This window comes from Magnolia sinica, chromosome 10 (assembly GCF_029962835.1).
Source record: "Magnolia sinica isolate HGM2019 chromosome 10, MsV1, whole genome shotgun sequence".
NCBI classification, from domain to species: Eukaryota; Viridiplantae; Streptophyta; class Magnoliopsida; order Magnoliales; family Magnoliaceae; genus Magnolia; species Magnolia sinica.
In genome coordinates, this window is record NC_080582.1 from 13,228,168 (window position 1) to 13,234,462 (window position 6,295).

At 40.0% G+C, this 6,295-nt stretch overlaps 2 long non-coding RNA genes across 2 annotated transcripts; both read left to right on the top strand.

Annotated features, from left to right (window-relative positions):
* Positions 1–4,238: 4,238 nt before the first annotated feature.
* LOC131257355 (uncharacterized) lies at positions 4,239–5,053 on the top strand. Its single transcript, XR_009177328.1, has 3 exons — positions 4,239–4,388; positions 4,809–4,885; positions 4,961–5,053. It is a non-coding gene; the product is annotated as an uncharacterized LOC131257355 (long non-coding RNA).
* A 475-nt stretch (positions 5,054–5,528) lies between these two features.
* On the top strand, positions 5,529–5,875 carry LOC131257356 (uncharacterized). Its single transcript, XR_009177329.1, has 2 exons — positions 5,529–5,705; positions 5,812–5,875. It is a non-coding gene; the product is annotated as an uncharacterized LOC131257356 (long non-coding RNA).
* The last annotated feature ends 420 nt before the right edge of the window (positions 5,876–6,295 follow it).

The following is a 6,295-nucleotide window of genomic DNA, read 5'->3' on the forward strand; positions in this document are numbered from 1 at the left end:
GCTGGACTTCCATCTCAACTGTTTCCAACGGTGCAGCCACCTGAGTGTTGAATCAGCCTGATTTTTAGGCCTCCATCTAAACACAGGGTGGCCCACCTGATGGATCGGGTGGATTTCATCCATATGAAGTCGACCTCGGTGAAAGTAACTCCCCCTATCAAACCAAAGTCAGCGTGAGCATTTTTGTATTTTTTAACCATTCATTAGATGATGGCCAGCACTAATTTGATGGTTGACCTATTTCAGTAATGTGATTTTGCGCTATGTTCCATCGCAGAGGGGCCCACCATGTGAACGGTCTTGATCGACATTCATGTATGCCTTATGGCAAAGAGGGAAAAGGTACTATGCGGTCCTGCTCATGGGAACTTCCCATGAGATCGAGCTGTGTGGGCCCCACCGTGATGCTTGTCGACCATCAACACTGTGCATTTAATGGGTCCCCTTTAAATTATGAGATTTCCTTAAAAATCAGCCATATACGGAACTCAGGTGGGCCATACCATCTAAAAGCATGTGAAGACATGCATTAAACATATAAAAGCACTTGGTGGGGCCCACCTGAAATTTGGATGCATCTGAAATGCATCTGAAATTGGTCTTAACCCTCATCCAAGTGGGACACACATAATGGATGGGCTGGATTTGTAAACCATATCTCGGTGGGCCCAACAAATGATTATGAATTTTTTAATGTCGGTAGCCCCTCTCAACTTCTGTATGTGGTGTGGCCCACACAAGTACGGATTGACTTGATTTTTGAAACCTAGGCCCACCATGGAATGGTGCATCTGAAGGATGGGGTAGATGTTCGACAAGCATCACGGTGGGGCCCACACAGCTCGACCTCATGGGAAGTTCCCATGAGCTCGACCGCATAGTACCTTTTCCCTGGCAAAGATGAGCCACCATTGTTTTGAATGGTCAACTGTCCCACTCAAAACCCCAATATCAGGTAAATTCTCACCCATCACATGAATGACTTCATATTATACAACGGTTTTTATCCAATCAAGGTGTCACTCGCGGAGAATATAAGAATACTCCTGTGTTAGTTTACCACCCTTTCATAAAATAAAGGGCAGTGACTTATCCTCCTCACATGTGGCACTGATGTACGCTATCAAGAGCATATCAAACTGTGGCTCCCATTGATCTCTCTCTGAATGAGACTGATCAAGTCATGCAATTAATGACCATCAAAATGGATGGTTAAAAATAAAATAGTTAGTGGTCCAAATTCGAAGTAAAAAATGCAGAAAGATAAGTGTTATTTTCTCCGTGCAATTTTTCTTAATATGCTCTATCCACAGTTGGGTTTTTGATTTGGATTGTCTTGATTGCTCTATCCAGCTGATGCCATTGTAATTGGGTGGTTCGGATTTGAAGTGCACGCAATGTGTACCGTAGGGTAGCTGCCCAAGCATTGTTGTTGTGTTATCATGTCCAGCGCCATATCATTTCCCTATTTGTGCCACGTAGGCTTGGCAACTTGAATTGTCCCACGATAAATGGCCTGATCACCATGTGTACGTCTGGACTCGAATTATAGGCCAGTTTCAATGTGGGGCGACTTGCCTAGCCCGAGGTTAAGCGGCTCCTTGCAACCCAAAGCTCTGCAGGGCCCACCAAGTTTGTTTTATTTTTTATTTTTTTGGTTATATCCACGCAATCCATCGGTTTTCTAACTCATTTTAGGACATGAGCCCAAACACGAGGGAGATTCAAAACTTTGAGCCAGACCATTGAAGAATAAAAGCCCACTATTGAAACCTTAGTGGGGTCACAAAAGTTTTGGGTTGAATAACATATAAACATCACGGTAGCCCCGTGAATGTTTCAACGGTGGAGATAATGCATATGATGTATCTGTTCCGTCCATCTGTTTTATTAAAATATTTTGAAGCACGAGACAAAAAATGAAGTAGATCTAACACTCAAGTGACCTATGTGAAAAGAAAAAGTGGCCCACAGTTTTAAACGGTAAGTATTCGATTCCCTTTTTTTTCGTATGATGGGGTAAACTTGAGTTTTGGATACGTTTCATTTTTTTATCATGCTATAAATTCAAATGGAATAATGGATGAACAAAGTAGATAAGTGAAAATGCATCACAGTGGGACCCATAGATATTTTATAATATTCTTACTTTTCGTGTCAAAAAGTAAGCAGTGTATTTACCCATTCCTAAAAAATCAAACAAACCCTAAGTGAGCCAGACCATTGAAGAATAAAAGCTCACTGTTGAAATCTTAGTGGGGTCACAAAAGTTTTGGGTTGAATAGCATATAAACATCACGGTAGCCCCATGAATGTTTCAACGGTGGGTGTCTCCATCACATCTCCAATGTTTCCTGTGGTATGGCTTACTTGAGTTTTGGATCTCTCTCGTGCCTATACTCACGTCTTAAAATGAACTGATTATTTCCACATAATTCGAAGTAATTTTCTTCTTCTGCAAATTATAAAATTTTCAGATTTTTCAGAGTTTCCACTTACAAATGGTTTAAGAGCCATCGAATTTAATGCATGTTGCAATCGTTGACAGTATCTCATGTACCGCTATGATCTGCGAGTACATGCAATCCATCATGAGCCACTGTAATAGCATGTTAAGGAGTTCTTTCACGAGCCTCAGACGTGTGTTGCGCATGCTCACAGGTGAAAGCGGGTTGTAGGTTCTACTCGAATACTCTCCTCATGGTGGCAGCCATATTTTCTTCCACAACAGTGGCGGAGACTTCACAACCCCTCTTTTTCTTTTCTTTTTTTCTTTTTGTTTTTCAGGCACGCAACGTTGGCAACCACGAAAGATGGAAGACAATCTTGGAACCATGCTCTGGGAGAGGAATTCATTTTCCGGTGGAGCAGCCGGTTGAAGGAAGGCATGGGATCTTGTGGACTATCATGCTCTGTAGGGCCCGTTTGGTCTGAAGGTAAACTCATTCAAACAAAGTAAAACAACCAGTTTTGCCTGATTGGAGGGATTACACTGACTGGAAAGATGTGAAACCACTACAAGAAAATAGGCCTTTAGCCACAATTTTTTAGCCTCGTTGAAAAAATTGTGGCTAAATGTGTTTTTTAGTCTCAGTTGCTAAGGAACTGAGGCTAAAAGTTCATTTTTCGCCTCAGTTGTATAGGAACCGAGGTGAAAAGTGTACTTTTTAGGCTCATTTGCATAGGAACCGACAAAAAATGAACTTTTAGCCTCGGTTACTAACCGAGGTGAAAAGTCTACTTTTAGCCTCAGTTGCATGTGAACCGAGGCGAAAAGTCTACTTTTAGCCTCAATTGATAAGAACCAAGGCGAAAAGTCTACCTTTAGCCTCAATTATTAGAACCGAGGCGAAAAGTCTACCTTTAGCCTCATGCTTAGGAACCGAGGCGAAAAGTCTACCTTTAGCCTCAATTACATAAGAACCGAGGTGAAAAGTCTAATTTTTAGCCTCGGTTGGAACCGAGGCCAAAAGTCCATCTTTTAGCCTCAGTAGCATAGAACCGAGGCCAAAAGTCTACCTTTTAACCTCAATTGCATTAGAACCGAGGCGAAAAGTCTATCTTTTAGCCTCAATTGCATAGAACCGAGGCCAAAAGTCTACCTTTTAGCCTCATTGTGGGGGAATTGAGGCCAAAAGTCTACTATTTTACCTCATTTGCATAGAATCGATGCCAAAGGCAGAGGCCCCACGGGCCACTGAGCGGCTACCGTGATGTATGACTTCTACCCACACTGTTCATCTTTTTCATATCATTTTAAAATCTCGGCCATTTGCGAAGAGAATCAAGTCTTAAATGGACCACATAGTGGAGATTAAATTCCTACCATTGAAAAATTCTTAGAGCCACGAAAGTTATAGATCAACATGATATTTATTTTTCACTTCATCTAGTATATATAACCATATCAACAGTTGGATGGAAAATAAATGGCACGGTGGACCCTACGAAGGTTTCAATGGTGGGCGTCCAAGGTCGCTTCTCCTTATGGTGTGGTCCACTTAAGCCTTTCATCTACCTTATTTTTGGTAGAAGTACTTTAAAATGATATAGAAAAATGGATGGACGGTGTGGATAAAAGTAACACGTCTCCTTAGTGGCCCGTGGGGCCTCCGCCTGTACTGAGCCTAGAACAGGAGGGGGTAGTACCTGATCCACGCCCTACTTTTTAGCCTCACTTGCCTAGAACCGAGGCTAAGTGAGAGAGAGCGAGAGACTCGCTATCGATAGGTTTTTACCCAAACAAAACGAGGAAAATGAAAAGAAGAAAAGAAAAAGGAGAGAGAGAGAGAGAGAGGGAGGGAGAGATCGTAGCAAGAAAAAGAAAGGAAGATGAAAAAAATGTAAAAATAGAAGATCTGATCTTCAATCGATCTCAACATCGCCAGGTACGTACGAATCTCCCTTCGATCTGTGTTATTCACCATGCAATCTGGCATTTCTTCCCATTTCTTTGACCATTCATCGCTGATTGAAGAAGGGAATCGCTAAGGTTTCATGGCTCTTGGAGTGTCGGTTCCTCTCGAAATTGTAGTGGGAATCGCTAGGGTTTTTTTTTTTTCATAGGAATGGTTGGGTTTTGATGCGTTTGGTGGGAAAAAGTTTCGGAAAATTCAATCTTGTGCCTTTTTTTCCCTGCATTTTGTGTGTTTTTGCCGGAATTGCTGAGTTTCTGAAAATCGCTTTTGATTTCGTTGGGGAGAGTTAGGTTTTGGATGCGGTAGATGTGGGAGAAATCCCAAAGGTTTCATTTTTTGCGTATTGTGTATGAGTTGTGGTTTGATTTGTAGGAATTTGCTTTTTCCCAGGTACCTACACAATACAAGCTCACTGGGCCAATTCCACCTGAATTGGGGAACATGTCCAAGCTAAGCTATCTGTGAGGGTTCTTACTTTAAAATAAAATTTCCATTTCGGGGATATTTGTGTGTAAACTATTTCTGATAGTTTCCTTCTACAGGCAATTGAACAACAATGAATTGGTTGGTAGCATTCCGGTGGAGCTTGGACAACTGGAGTAGTTTGAATTGTGCATGGCAAAGATCTAATGGTACCATTCCATCTGAATTCCTGAAGCTAAAGAGTAACATATCTGTAAGTCTTAACCAAAAGATATTAGAGATGAGCCAGTCATTTGTGAACATATTCTAATTTACAATGACGTCTCTGTACAGAGGCTTGCAGTTATTAAGTGCACATGCTTTCATTAGTATATTTATATTTTTTCCAATCTATATTTTCTTTTAAACTGTATAAACTTCTCATCGAACAATTTCAAAGGGTGGATCCCTGTTGAGTTAGGGAGCATAATCAATCTTCATACTCTGTAGGTTGCAATTTAAGCTTTCAATGATTATCAGGAGAGAGGACTCGTACTACCCTTTAAAAAAATATCTCTTATATTGATTATTTTAGAGGCCTTTGCTCAACTATTGCAAGCTCCTCATGATTATGCTGAAATTATTATAACAGATTGTTTCCCTGTCCCCATATTGGTAATTTGTGATTAGCATGGTTCCCAGGTTTGTAAATGTCTTTTGGTTTCAACCTGTGAAATAGACCACTCTACTTTTAATTCCTTAATATAATTTCCATGAAGGTGGGTATTCTCACTTCTGGATTACTCATGATTCACCCTTCAGTTCCTGCAAAAAGGCCAATTGCAGTCAAGGATGAGATAGATTGCATGCCCTATCCAACTACAGGTGATCTCTTTTTTACTCTGATTTTAGCAGCCATTTTAAAAAAAATCTTTGGTTGACTAATCATTGTCTTTTTGTACCTCTATTTGGAAACTTGAAAAATCTCTAGTCGATTCGATCAGTTCATCAAGACTCAAGAAAGTATTAAAAAAAAAAAAAAAAGAAAAAAAAAAGATGTGACTCTGTCTAGACAGGTAACTTGGTCAAGTCAATTCAACTCAACAAAACTCAAAAAGCAAATTGCCTAGATTTACCATATTTATAACTTTTAGGTCATTCTTAAGGGCCTGCCTTCTCAGCAGCCCCCTCTCCGTTTTCTGTTTCTCTTTCTTTCCTTTAATATTAAGTTAATTTTCAAAAAAAAAAACATGCACAAGAACATAGAATTTGGAAGGATCATAAATTTCTTTTTTGCCAATGCATGCAATATGAGATAGATTTGGAATGAGAAATTGAATCCCAAGTAACTTTTGCTACAACATGAAAGTTTTTTATACTCAAGGAAAAAATGTTAGTTTCATTACTAGTCATTAATTCAGAAATTATATAAACATAAAAGTCACCTAACCAAAGATGACAACCCCCCAATGTTA